Here is a 13,457-nt window from a genome sequence, read left to right as displayed (position 1 = left end):
AAAGTTGAAAATTACGAAGCTGTTCTGAAAAAGAAGGACTTCGCCATCCAGGACCTTGAAATCATGGTTAAAGAACATGAAGGTGCATTAGAGAAGAAAGACTTTGTTATTCAGTCTATGGAAGGCTCCTTGGCTAAGGTCCAAGCCGAGAATAACAGTTTAAAGAATGAATTGCTCAAACAATCAGAAAAATCTGAGCAGGAAAAGAAACACCTTGAAGCAAGTCTTAAAACTAAGATGGAGAAGAATTCAAATTTGCAAAAATCCTTGAAGGAGCTTCAAGATAAATGCCTAGGCTTCGGCAGTCGATGCGTGCAACGGCTGAAGGATGTATTTCATTCTATCGGAGCCAGCTCTGAAAAATTTACACCTTCAGCTGAAAACCTGCCCAGCACATTAGAATATATTGAAGGCGAGGTTGACGCTCTTGACGAAGTTATTGGTGGCCATGCTGACTTATGCGCCCTGGTAGCTTCTCGGGGCACAGCTACCGCTTTTCTCAAGGCTGGTTGCACGCATGGAAAAATTGTGAATAGACCAAACTTCAGCTTATCATCATCAGATCTGATAGATATTCCAAGCCTAGCCCGAAGTATCGGAAATAGATTTATGACCCAGATTTGGGTAAATGGCGGGCGGAAAATGGCGGGTGGCGAAGCTCGAAGTCATCTTAAGCCGGTAAGAAACTTATATTTATTACTTTTACCTTCTCCTTAAAATTTGCACCTTATTCTGTTCTTCAATATACGTAGGATGACGAAGCTGAAGTATGACGAAGCTGAAGTGTGACAAATCTGAAATATGACGACCTGAAGCTTGATAGTTGCTACAATATTCTTTCCTGCAAAAATTCTGGAGAGACTTTTGTAATATCATTATGGAAAAACTTATGTAAATTTGTACATACCTTGTAATATATTTTATTCCCGCTAACTGTGTACAATCCGCTTTGCTGTGGACGAAACTTCTTTTTTGAGCCGAAGGCGAAAAACACCTTCCCTTCTTTTCGTACACAACGAAGCATAAAAATTCCCTTCTTCAAAGTCTTTCCTCATTGCCGAAGCACCTATCTTTTTGTGTGGTATGATGATGATTCTATATATGTCTAAATGAATGTTTATGAATGCAAATGACATGATGAAATGCATTGTGTAAATGAATATGAGGACACATGCTCGAAAACCATAATCATAGTCCTTCATCCCCTTGGGAATGATTCAAATCTTTTTACTTTTCAACTTCATCATTTACTTTTTGATATATCAGCGTTGACTTTTCGCTGTAAGCCTCCCTTAGGAGCTTCTTCGCCTTTTACTTTCAGCGGAATCAGCGTTGACTTTTCGCTGTAAGCCTCCCTTAGGAGCTTCTTCGCCTTTTACTTTCAGCGGAATCAGCGTTGACTTTTCGCTGTAAGCTCTGCATTCCCTTAGGAACGACTTCTGAGCTTCTTCCTGTTTTCTTTTCTTTTCCCTTGGCATTTACATTTACATTTTTTAGGGATATCACTTTTATAGAATGGAAATAAGGAAAATTACATGTTGTGGCCCCATTAAAAACCTTTCTCCCCCTTTGGAAAGGAAAAGGGTGCCACAAAAAGAATAGGAAAAATTACATCAAACTAAACATAATATCGCCGAAGCTCATCCGCATTCCATGATCTAGGAATGTCGTTGTCGTCCATATCCTTCAATCTATAGGAACCGGGTCTTGACGAAGATACTACCAAAAAGGGTCCTTCCCACTTCAGCTGTAATTTGCCTACTGTTTCAGGGTTGGCTACTCTTCGAAGCACCAGATGTCCTGGTTCAATGTTCTTCAGCTTAACCTTTCTATCACGCCATTTTATTGTTTCGGCTTGATATTTATTGATGTTTTCCACAGCCTGAAGTCTGATCCCTTCTATAGCATCTTTTTCCACAGAGCAATCAGCTTCGTCTTCACCTTCTGCCGAAGTTACCGTTCTTATTGATCCTGCTTTGGCTTCTTCCGGGGTTATTGCTTCATCCCAAAACAATAGTTTGAAAGGCGTAAAACCTGTTGATCTTGACATGGTTGTGTTATGGCTCCAGACCACTTTGATTAACTCATCTGGCCACTTTCCCCTGGGCTGATTGAAGATTGACTTCATTATTCCTGTCATTATGATCCTGTTAGCTCGTTCGACAAGTCCGTTTGACTCTGGATGTCGAACTGATGCAAAATGGATCTTCGTGCCAATTTGATCACAAAATTCTCTGAAAGCTTCAGAATCAAACTGTGTCCCATTATCCACAGTAATGGCCTTCGGCACTCCGAAGCGACAAACAATATTTTGCCAAAAGAACTTTTGAATAGTAACCGAAGTTATTGTGGCTAGCGGTTTTGCCTCAATCCACTTGGAAAAATATTCCACTGCCACTACAACGTATCTTAAGTTTCCCTATGCTGGTGGTAATGGACCTAGTAAATCAAGGCCCCACCTTTGCAACGGCCAAGTAGGTTGTATTAATTGAGTTAAAGTCGAAGGTTGTTTTTGATCTCTTGCACATTTCTGACAACCTTCGCACTTTTGGACTAAATCCGCTGCATCCGAAGCTGCCTTTGGCCAATAAAATCCTTGACGAAAAACTTTCCCAAGCAAAGGCCTAGATCCAATGTGAAATCCACACAGGCCTGCGTGTATTTCCTTCATTAATTCTATACCTTCGGATCTGGATAAGCACTTGAGCAACGGGGAACAGACCCCACGCTTGTACAACTCCCCTTCTATTATGACATATGGTCGAGCTCTTGCTTCTATTCTTTTGTTGTAAGCTTCGTCGTCTGAAAGAAAATTACCCTGAAGGAAAGAGATAATTTCAGTTCTCCAATCTTCACTATAGACAGGGGATATATTGAGGACCGCTCTTTCAAGAAGCTCGACCGAAGGTGCTTTTATTGTTTTGAAAAATACTTCCGAAGGTAAAGGCAGCCCCTGTGCTGCTGACTTGGCCAATAGATCAGCATATTCATTTTCTCCACGAGGAATATTTTTAACAGAGAATCCTTCAAAGGAAGCCTCGATCCTTCGGACTGTATCTAGATATTTTTCAAGCTTCGGATCTCTTGCTTTATAGCTCTTGTCAACATGACCAGAAATAACTTGGGAATCAGTTTTAAGAATGACCCTTCTGATCCCCATTGCCTTTAACTTCCGAAGACCCAAGAGTAGAGCTTCGTATTCAGCAATATTGTTTGTACAACTGAAATCAAGTCTTGCCGCATAACAAGTTTTAACTTTGGAAGGTGAAACCAACACAGCAGCTGCTCCTGCTCCGAAGGTTCCCCAAGACCCATCGCAAAACACTGTCGATGCTTCGACATCTTTGTTCATTTCTTCCTCCTGAGCCCCTGGCGTCCAGTCAGCAATGAAGTCTGCCAACGCTTGGGACTGAATCGAAGATCTATGGACATAATCAATACAAAATTCATTGAGCTCTGCAGCCCATTTTCCAATCCTTCCAGTAGCTTCTCGGTTTCTCATAATATCCTTCAAAGGTTGTGAAGAAGGAACAATTATGTTATAAGCTTGAAAATAATGCCGAAGCTTCCTGGAGGCCATCAAAACAGCATACAGTACTTTCTCCAATTTTGTATAATTTTTCTTTGATAAACTAAGAACTTCAGATACAAAATATATTGGGGTCTGCTTCTTGACTTGGCCTTCAAGCTTCTCCTGGACAAGTGCTGCACTTACCGCTGAGTGCGAAGCTGCCACATATAATAACAAAGGAGCCCCTGGCGTTGGTGGAGTTAATGTTGTTAGATCTATCAAATATTGCTTCAGTTCTTCGAAGGCTTTCTGCTGGACTGGTCCCCATTGAAAAACTTCGGCTGACTTCAGCACTTCGAAAAATGGTAAATTTCTCTCTTCTGATCTAGATATGAATCTGTTGAGAGATGCCAGCCTTCCTGTCAATCTTTGAGCCCCCTTCTTTGTACTTGGTGGTTCCATTCGAAGTATAGCTTCGATTTTGCTTGGATTAGCCTCAATTCCCTTTGTTGAAACTAGGCAACCAAGAAATTTCCCCTTCTTCACTCCGAAGACACATTTTTCCGGATTCAGCTTTAAACCAGCCTGTCTAAAATTAGCGAAGGTCTCCTGCAGATCAGCAATGTGATTATCTTGCTTCGTGCTTTTTACAATGATATCATCAACATAAGTTAGCACATTCCTGCCTATCTCAGAATGAAGGACCTTCGTTGTCATTCTGCTGAAACTTCCTCCGGCATTCTTAACCCCCTCAGGCATCCGAAGGTAACAATATGTTCCACTGGGGGTTATGAAGCTGGTTTTCGGTTCATCCTCCTTCTTCATCCAGATTTGGTGATAGCCTGAATAGCAATCCAGCAGACTCATAAGCTCTGATGAAGCTGCTGCATCGACTAAGGAATCTATCCTTGGCAATGGAAACTCGTCCTTCGGACAGGCCTTGTTGAGATCGGTAAAATCGATACACATTCTCCATTTACCATTGGCCTTCTTTACCATAACAGTGTTAGCCAACCATTCTGGATATTTTACTTCTCTGATAACTCCGGCACTGAGGAGTCTTTTCACTTTGTTCCGAGCACCTTCGGCCTTGTCATCAGACATCTTCCGAAGCCTTTGCTTTCTTGGTCTGAAGGATGGATCAACATTGAGCGAGTGCTCAATAACATCCCTGTTAACTCCGCAAAGATCATTAGCTGACCAAGCAAAAACATCTTTGTTGTTGAACAAAAACCTTATCAAGGTTTTCTCCTGTTCTTCGGACAGTTGAGATCCCAATAGCACCTTCTGCTCTGCTATGTCCTCACATAAGAGCATGGGCTTCGGCTGATCAGCCGAAGCAGCTTTTTCCCTTCTGAACTTGTATTGCTCACAAGCTTCAGCTCCATCTATATTATGGATTGCTTTTGAGTCTGTCCAATTTCCTTCAGCCCTTCTGGCAGCTTCCTGACTTCCATGAATAGCAATGGGCCCTTGGTCCGAAGGTATCTTCATGCAAAGATAAGCTGGATGAAGAATTGCTTCGAAGGCATTGAGAGTGCCTCGACCAATGATTGCATTGTAAGGGTATTCCATGTCAACAATATCAAACACAACTTGTTCAGTCCTTGTGTTGTTGACAAATCCGAAGGTCACTGGCATTGTGATTTTGCCGAGTGCTACAATCTGCCTCCCTCCGAAGCCACAAAGGGGATGCGTGGCATCATGAATTTTGTCTTTGGGCTCTTGCATTTGTCTGAAGGCCTTAGCAAATATAATATCAGCTGCGCTGCCTATATCAACCAAAACATTATGGACCAGGAATCCTTTGATCACACAAGAGATAACCATAGCATCGTTGTGTGGGTAATCCTTGAGTTGAAGATCCTCTTGAGAGAAGGTAATTGGAATGTGAGACCATCTTGACTTGATGAAGGGTCCCTGCACCCCGACATGTTGTACCCTTCTCTGTGCATCCTTCTTCTGTTTCTTGTTGGCTGGCTCTGAGCATGAACCGCCTGTTATCGGGAGTACCAGCTTCGGAGCCGAAGCAGCTCCAACTTGAATGTTGAACGAAGCCATTAGCTCAAAAAAGTGGAAGTGAGTTCACCGGAGGTGGGCTCCAATGTTGGGGACTTGTTCTCAAATGCTATGAATTAAGAACAAGGCACCATAAAATGTTAAATATCAATGCCCTTCGTCCGCCGAAACATTATCTCCACAAGGATTTAATGAACTTCGGACGAAGGTCACGAGCATAAATATTACGAAGGTTTTACCTTCGTAATTAAACATATAAAGATAATACAAAGTGAAGTTAGAACATGAAACATTAAAGGTAAGTATATTAAAAACAAATGACCCCATTCGCATATTTTATTATATGAATTTAAGATATTTGAATACAACGGTTAAGTACATTTATACCTTTGTCTTGACAAATAATTCCCGAGTGATGCGTTAGCAATTACAGGAATGCGTAAACAGTAAAGGAATATTGTTCACTATTTATAGGCACATGACACAGCCTGTGAGAAATTACAATCATGCCCCTCATAAAAATTTACAACAATGACTCAGACCCTTATGGACTAAAAGGTCATTCTATCTTTAAGTCGGTTCGACCCTTCATCTTCGGATATGCTGTAGTATCGAAGCTTCATGAATGTTGCCTTCGTCGTCACGTACGAGCAGCTTCAGCCGAAGCTGTCTCTTTCTGCAGGACCTTCGGCGACGAAGCATGGTCCCAACAGATAGCAAGTGGTGGTATAACTCGTGCAGAAAATGCGCCTGCACAGCTGTCACTCACAGAGACTCTTACAAATGCATAAACCGTGATTGTGCTAACATTGCTATGCCCATCCAAAGGTTAGATGACGTGTCCTCGGGTTGAGCAACACTCTTCCCTTCGTCAACTCAATGTACCAGTTTTGTGTGCATCAAACATGACATGAATCTATACAACAAGTTCATATACTATATTCTCTATCACCACTCAGCCCCCCAACAGCACAAAAATGTTCTACCTTCTTTACGTCAATATTTTCCTGTTTACATATTAATTCCTTTGGGACTTACAAGCCTACTATGTTAACCACACTAAGTCATTGACATCTCTTATTTCAGGTATAAAATACTTGTCACTGCAAGAGACGAGACAACTGATACAGACTTCATTCTCTTTGGGCGCATGGCTCAAAGAATTGTCAAAAGGTCTTGTGATATGCTCATAGCGAACACTCCATCAGGCTTCATTCCAGATGCAATCACAAAGCTGCTTGAAAGGACGTTCATTTGGAACGTTAGCTTCTCTGGGCACACAATTAACTCTGGAAACGTCTGCTTCCAGGTCAATGCTACTGTAAAGGAACTAGGCAATCAAAATGTTGACATTTCAACATCAACCACAGGGACACACCAGTCTTCGCTTATGTTCTCACAAGGTGCAAGCAGCAGCATGGAAGACACTCCTCACAAGATAGACACCTTGCCTTCACCTCTGACACCTTTGACGCCCCAGGGTAGCGTTGCCACTACAAAGTATTTGGCACGTGTTCCAACTGCCTACATAAATGGTATGCTGCAGCATGTGTGGTTTATTCTCTACCTTGATGCAGGAAACCGTTGACGCTGGAGATGCTGAGCATGTGACTACTCAGTCCTCAACAACTAGGAAGAGGTGAGTCTCGATATTAAAAGTTGTGCTTCCTTCTTGCGCATATTGTGTGTTACTACAACTTTGATTGAATCCACTAAAACTTGTAGATCATGCTCTTCGCCTGGCAAATCAATAGCGAAAAAATTGTTCGTTGCTGACGATGAGGAAGGAAGCATTAGTCAATCCAGTGGAGGTGGTGTTGGTGGATCCAGGTCAGGTTGTTTGAGCTCTGATTATTGCAACTCATGAGTTTCCATGAGCTTTGTTACATTTTGTTTGAAATTCATGAGCTTTTAGCTAGGCTTAAATAGCCTCTAAAAATATAGTGCTGATAGCTACTGCAGACAGTTGCAGTTCTTCCTTAGGATCGTACATATATGAAGAAACGCATGACACTTGTTGTCTTTTCCTTCTTTATATCCAAGTACCGGCAAGGTTTTTCATCATTGATAACTGGGATTCAAAATATTTCCTAGCAATGCAAAAACCTGGGCAATCATTTGTTTAAGTGAACTGAATACTGAAACATAATCTCTATGTGGAGCAGCTATGTTATTGGAACTAACAGACTACTCTGATACGTAGTCTTCAAATATGCGCAGTCAATAAACCAGACAAAACACTCAGTAGTCAAGACAATTGTTCCATATGAAAAGTGTCCCAAATTAGCAATGAGCTAGCCTTCATTCTTTGCCAACCGTCTCTTCTAACAATTCAATATGCATCTGATGGTCCATGTGGGCATTTTGATGAGCTAATTCAAATAAATATGAAAATTTTGAATCTGACAAAACAATAGGCCATACAAGTATGCTGGCTGTATAGGAAAGGCGGATATTCATATGCCTATATGAATTTGAGATGTCAACTAACAAAAAATGGACATCTTAAAGTGAGATATAATAATAATAAATTTGGAAAAGAGAGCACCAATGTAAAGTTACATGTCAGTACTCAACTGGACATGTTATTTACCTTAGATTAAGCTTAGAAGGCACTTTTGGACTGTGCATAAACTATTTCTAGCCGTAGCTAATGGCACTGAATTCGTCTTGTCTATAGTTTACATGTTGGGGCTTGAGGTTTTCCATTTTTTTATAATTTGATATATCAAACATATATGCATCACTACACGACGGTTGATCTTTAGCGACTCTTATTAGGTACCAACTGTTGGTTGCTAAAGGTTAGAGATCGACAGTCAGTCGCTAAATCCTTTTGTAGCAACGGTCGGTTGGTCGCTAAAAGTCTAGAAATTTAACAACTTATGGTTGGTCGCTATAGATGTCGTCGGGGACTAGCGGTGGGTCGCTATAGAGCAATGATCACTACCAAATCTTATAGCCTGAACGTACCTGTAGATGTTAGTGACTAAAAATTAATTAAAACAAGTAAACATTGATCGCCAAATTGTGTGGTGATTTATTTCTTTTTAATATTGCTTGTATGTTTATTTCATGATTTATTTATGTATGGACATGACTATAGTATGCAATTGTGTTCTTTGTGCTTATATGATATTAGATTCGAGTTAAAAGTCGTTTCAAATATTTATTATTTATTTGCATTTATAACAATTTATTCAAATGTTTATTATTTATTTGGTAAATTTTTATGAATTTTTGAGTAATTTAAAAATGCATTTCGAAATAAATAAAAAAAGAAAACCCTCCCTAACCCTAAGGCCCACTAGGGGCCCATCTACCTAACTCTCCCTCCCACGCCGTCCCTGTCTCCACCCTCTCCCTGGCATCTTCCCACCGCCGCCCCTCTCATCTCCCTCACGCCCTCTCTCTGGTGCTGCAGCTCGCCCCCCCTGCTCACCATCTCCTCCCTGGTTCCCATGGCGCCCTCCCCTTCTTGGTGGCCGACGCCCCTCCCTCCATGGAGCTCGCCTCTGCCATGGCCGCCCTCTGCCCCCTCCCTTGCTGTTCTTATGGCAGCCCCTCTCCATGCCAAGCTCGCCCTCCTTCTGTGCCCAGCCCTAGCTCGCCCCAGCCCCTCTCCCTGGCTGTCATAAGTCTCGGACTATGGTCGTCACACCGAGGATGGTGGTCCCTGCTCGCGTCTCGGACGACGGCCGTCGTGTTCATAACGGTGACCCCTACTCGCGCGAAGGACGCGCTGCACGCCGCCGAACCCCAACGTGAAGCCACGCGAGCACCGCACGACACGCTCACCTGGTGTTCGACCAAATGCATCAAAGGTAAACATGTTTTTAAACGAAGGTGGAGCTGCAAGTGTTTGCTGCAATATGAACCTATTCCATTTCATTTGTTTACATCAGTGCTTGATGCCCAGCTTGAAGAAACTACAAGTGTTTGCTTCCATTAATTGGTTCTAATCCACATATGCACACTAATAGATCGTTCTAGTGCCTTGTAATCATAAGACAAAAGTCTATAGTCTATATCCATTATGATGTGGTAGCAGTTCTGCCATTATAGTTCCAATACCTTCTACTAGCAGTATGCTGCTCCTATCGGTTTGCCCATAAACAGCACGGTAGTGGCCACCAAAGTTGTTGTAAGTTGCTCAGTATTAGTCCACATTTGCTGTATAGCAAGTATGCTTTCAAGTTTCTAAAATGATGTAGTCTTATTTTATTTGAAACTTCTTGTGTTGCTGATAAATTACTTGCTTTATCTAGAATTATGGATTTGGCTTTGGATCAGGCTAACAAGGAGACAATACTCCCTGTTATTCAATGAAGTGTGACAATAGCAAGCCGAACTACAAAAGAACTTATCCTGAAGGTTACTTTCTGATCTGCTTTGGTTTAAAATGTTAGTTTGATGATATCGTTGACGTACATATTTTTTTTGACGGATTATACAATGGATTGGTAGTTGGTAGCTGAACGTGAGATTGCATGACTAGTGTTTAAAGTGTTAATGATAATTAGAAACTGCTAGTGATATATTTTTCTAGGCTCATATAGCCATAGTGTTGGATTGGTAGTCGGTAAAAATACATATATCTCATTAGATAGTGTGTCGGTATATGTTCTAACAGATTCCCAACAATCTTATGCCCTATGTTCAGCAAATTGCGGTTGGTAGGAGGCCAACTCTGACAGTTTTAGGAAATGACTATGCAACAAGAGACGGGACTGGGGTAATTCTGTTGCATATGATGTGCTTAATTGTGTTTTTTTGGTATACCATTCAAATTGATTAATCCGATGCATTTGAAGCTGGGTATTCCAAATAAAACTGTTGTCAATTTTCTGTCAGAATTTAATAATCTGTGGTAGGTATAGTACTAACAAGAGTTATGACAACTGTCATCTCTTCCTTAAAAAACTTGACTAGGTCTGTTTATATGACTTGCTGCCTAGTGTATTGACCCAGCTCGTTGAAGTTGATCTTTAACTACACAGGACTTCCTATAATTTACTTTTATTTCATATATTGGCTATGTTGCATAGTTTTCACCTTTTTCTTTCTCTTCTTTGACACCCTGCTGTTTATATCTCTATAGTGGCACCTTTTTTTCTTTCTCTTTATGATTTGTGTATAAAAATCTGTGATTTGTGGTGCTTAATTAAATGTATATTATTATTAATAACAACTGTAAAAAGGGCGACTTTCTGTTGGTTGCTAAATGTATAGTATGACGACTTACGGTTGGTTGCTAAATCTATAGTATAGCAACCCACGGTTGGTCGCTAAATATACAATATTAGCAACGGACGGTCGATCGCTAAAAAGATGCCGGTCGCTAAAACCTTTAGCGACGGCACTTACAGCGACCATCCTTATGGGTCGCTAAAAGTTTTTAGCGACCAACCGTAGGTCGCTGAAGGTCGTTTTAGCAACCAACCGTAGGTCACTGTAAGTGAACCGTCGTGTAGTGCATGTTGATGTTTGACTACAATTGTGTCTGCTCTCTTTTCAGTGATGACAAAGATAATTAGGTGCTGGTGTAGGAACGTGGAACTTTTGCCTTCACAGTTGCAGCCATGTGTAATTCAGGGTTATCATCTATTTTTACTTTTCTCAAGTTATTGTATATGTTAGTTGGATGGGGAAGATGTGGTACATACTTTTGTCCGCAACATCGCTAACGGTTTGCCTACACAAACCTACCAAGGTACATGTCTTTTATCTTATATCAAAACAGTTATTGACTGTGACCTATGATGCCCACTACTATTTTGCTCTCTTTTTTTACAAAAAAATGTTGTTTCAAAATAGTCCTTCACAATTGTACATGTTCAATGAGTTATTAATTTTTTGGTTCGATGTTGGCTTCTTCCTAATCACAGTAACAAAGATCAATTCCATATTTCACAGGGGATTGTACATTGTTAGTTTCCTACTTACAAGGATGCGCCTATTGGCTAATAGAGTTTTATCAGTATTTTGTATAGTTTTTTACTCTGTGTATTCTTTTGGTAATATTGTTCACATGTATTTCAGGTTACCTTTGATCAGGATGCTACGTCTATCACGCTTTTGATATGCTGGTGGCCAACGTGAATCCATCTCACTTACAATCGTGCATGTTACCTTTCCTCCCCTGATGTTCATCCTCAGTGACTTGTACTGTGTAGTGGCAGAAGAAAAACCTACTCTTTTGTATATATCAACTGCCTGTTGTTAAACCTTTTGGCAACCCAGAAATGCATTTTATTCCATGACTCACTTATATGCTACCAATGCCGTATTTTTTGTTTTGTACTATGGAACTTATAACATGCGTGTTTTTGTCCCATCACAAGGATGAACGGGTGGGACACGTGTGTGTGTTTTTTTGCCGTGTGTGTATGTAACAGACTGTGTGCCGTTCCCCTCGTTTCAAATAGACGGCAAGTATAGCGCCCGATAGGGCGCTACCTTTTCTAGTATTATAATTGGCCATCGTGTTACCATGACCAGCACCCTCATCATGTGTTGGTACGGGCATTCTGTGTTCATAAAAAGTTTAAATTAATGCCTTCTGCGGTATTCTTTTCTTTGAGCCATGGTTTTGTGCATAGATACAAACGAACTCAAGTTGCAAATGCAGGTAATGTGCTATAAAGAACAATTCTAGACAATAAAAAGGAAATTTTATAACTTCTAAAAAGGATTAACAGATTGGAATGATTTTAAATACAAATCATGACATATATTACGCCAAGGGGTGAAAGTTGAAACAAGATAGTATGGAACTAAAATCCTTCAAAGCTTCCTCAAGCACAGCTTCTTCTATGACCTTGTCATTGGGTGGTCCACGGGATAATTAGCTCATGAAGTTGATGGAAAGTTCAAATTTCATTGCTTTCACAACAAGAGAAAAATGAAATATTTTTGCATGCAAAGAGATGTCATGAGCGCACACATCCTTAACTGGTCTTCTCGTAAGCATATAACACGAGAAAAAAGACTAGGCATGCTCCTTCAGGTCCCATTGTAAACTTAGCAAGTAATCTCTACACCTTAAACCCATGATTTAAACTAAACTAAGCACACCCGATAAGCCATTCCACACACTCATGTCCCTACTAAATCCACCCAGCGTTTTAACCCCGGACAAATAAAGGATTTTCTTTTTTTAATAAGGCTGAAAGGCATGTTTCCGTAGCAGCAGACCAACAATCCAGTTGACTCAATATATTTGCCACACTTTAGGAGGCAAGAAGGCAATTAGACAACACTCATTTTGATTTCAATTTTCATGTTGTGAATTTGCAAACATGTTCTCAAATGCACCTCCCTAACATGCAAATCAACAAATGATCAGCTGAAGGCGCAACTCCACTTTGAAACTTCATTAGACGTTTCAGTATAACTGGAACTGAAGATCAAAAACAGCCAGGCTTCAGATTAAAGCCGGCTGTTGGACTGTTGCAGCTGCAATCTATAGAGACAAAAACACTATAGAATTAGTAAAAGCCGGTACAGATTAAAGCCATACGAATTGACATAGGATACAGTGAACGAATAAGACGATGAGACCGTCTTTTTTACATTTTAGCCCTTTTGGGGTTTTATTTTCATAAATATGCCATTTTCAGTTTCATTTCAAAAAATGGACCCTTACCTCGGCGCCATCACTATTGGCGCCGAGGTACAACGTGTCGGCGCCAATTAGTTTGGCGTGTATATTTAAGAGCTGACGCCTACGTGGATCTGATGTGGCGCCGACCTCGGCGCCGTGGATCTCAGCGCCGACCACAAATTTATAGTACCTACTCGCGAGAACACAAATTCAGCTGGACTAGTCCTGCAAGGATGAGTGTAAATAACTCAGCTCAAACGTGCAATTCGTTATCCATTGATCCAAAAACATCCTTTTATAATATACAAGGAAATCATGCAC

The sequence above is a fragment of the Zea mays genome, chromosome 9, assembly GCF_902167145.1.
Source record: "Zea mays cultivar B73 chromosome 9, Zm-B73-REFERENCE-NAM-5.0, whole genome shotgun sequence".
Taxonomy (NCBI): domain Eukaryota; kingdom Viridiplantae; phylum Streptophyta; class Magnoliopsida; order Poales; family Poaceae; genus Zea; species Zea mays.
This window is presented reverse-complemented; position numbering follows the sequence as displayed.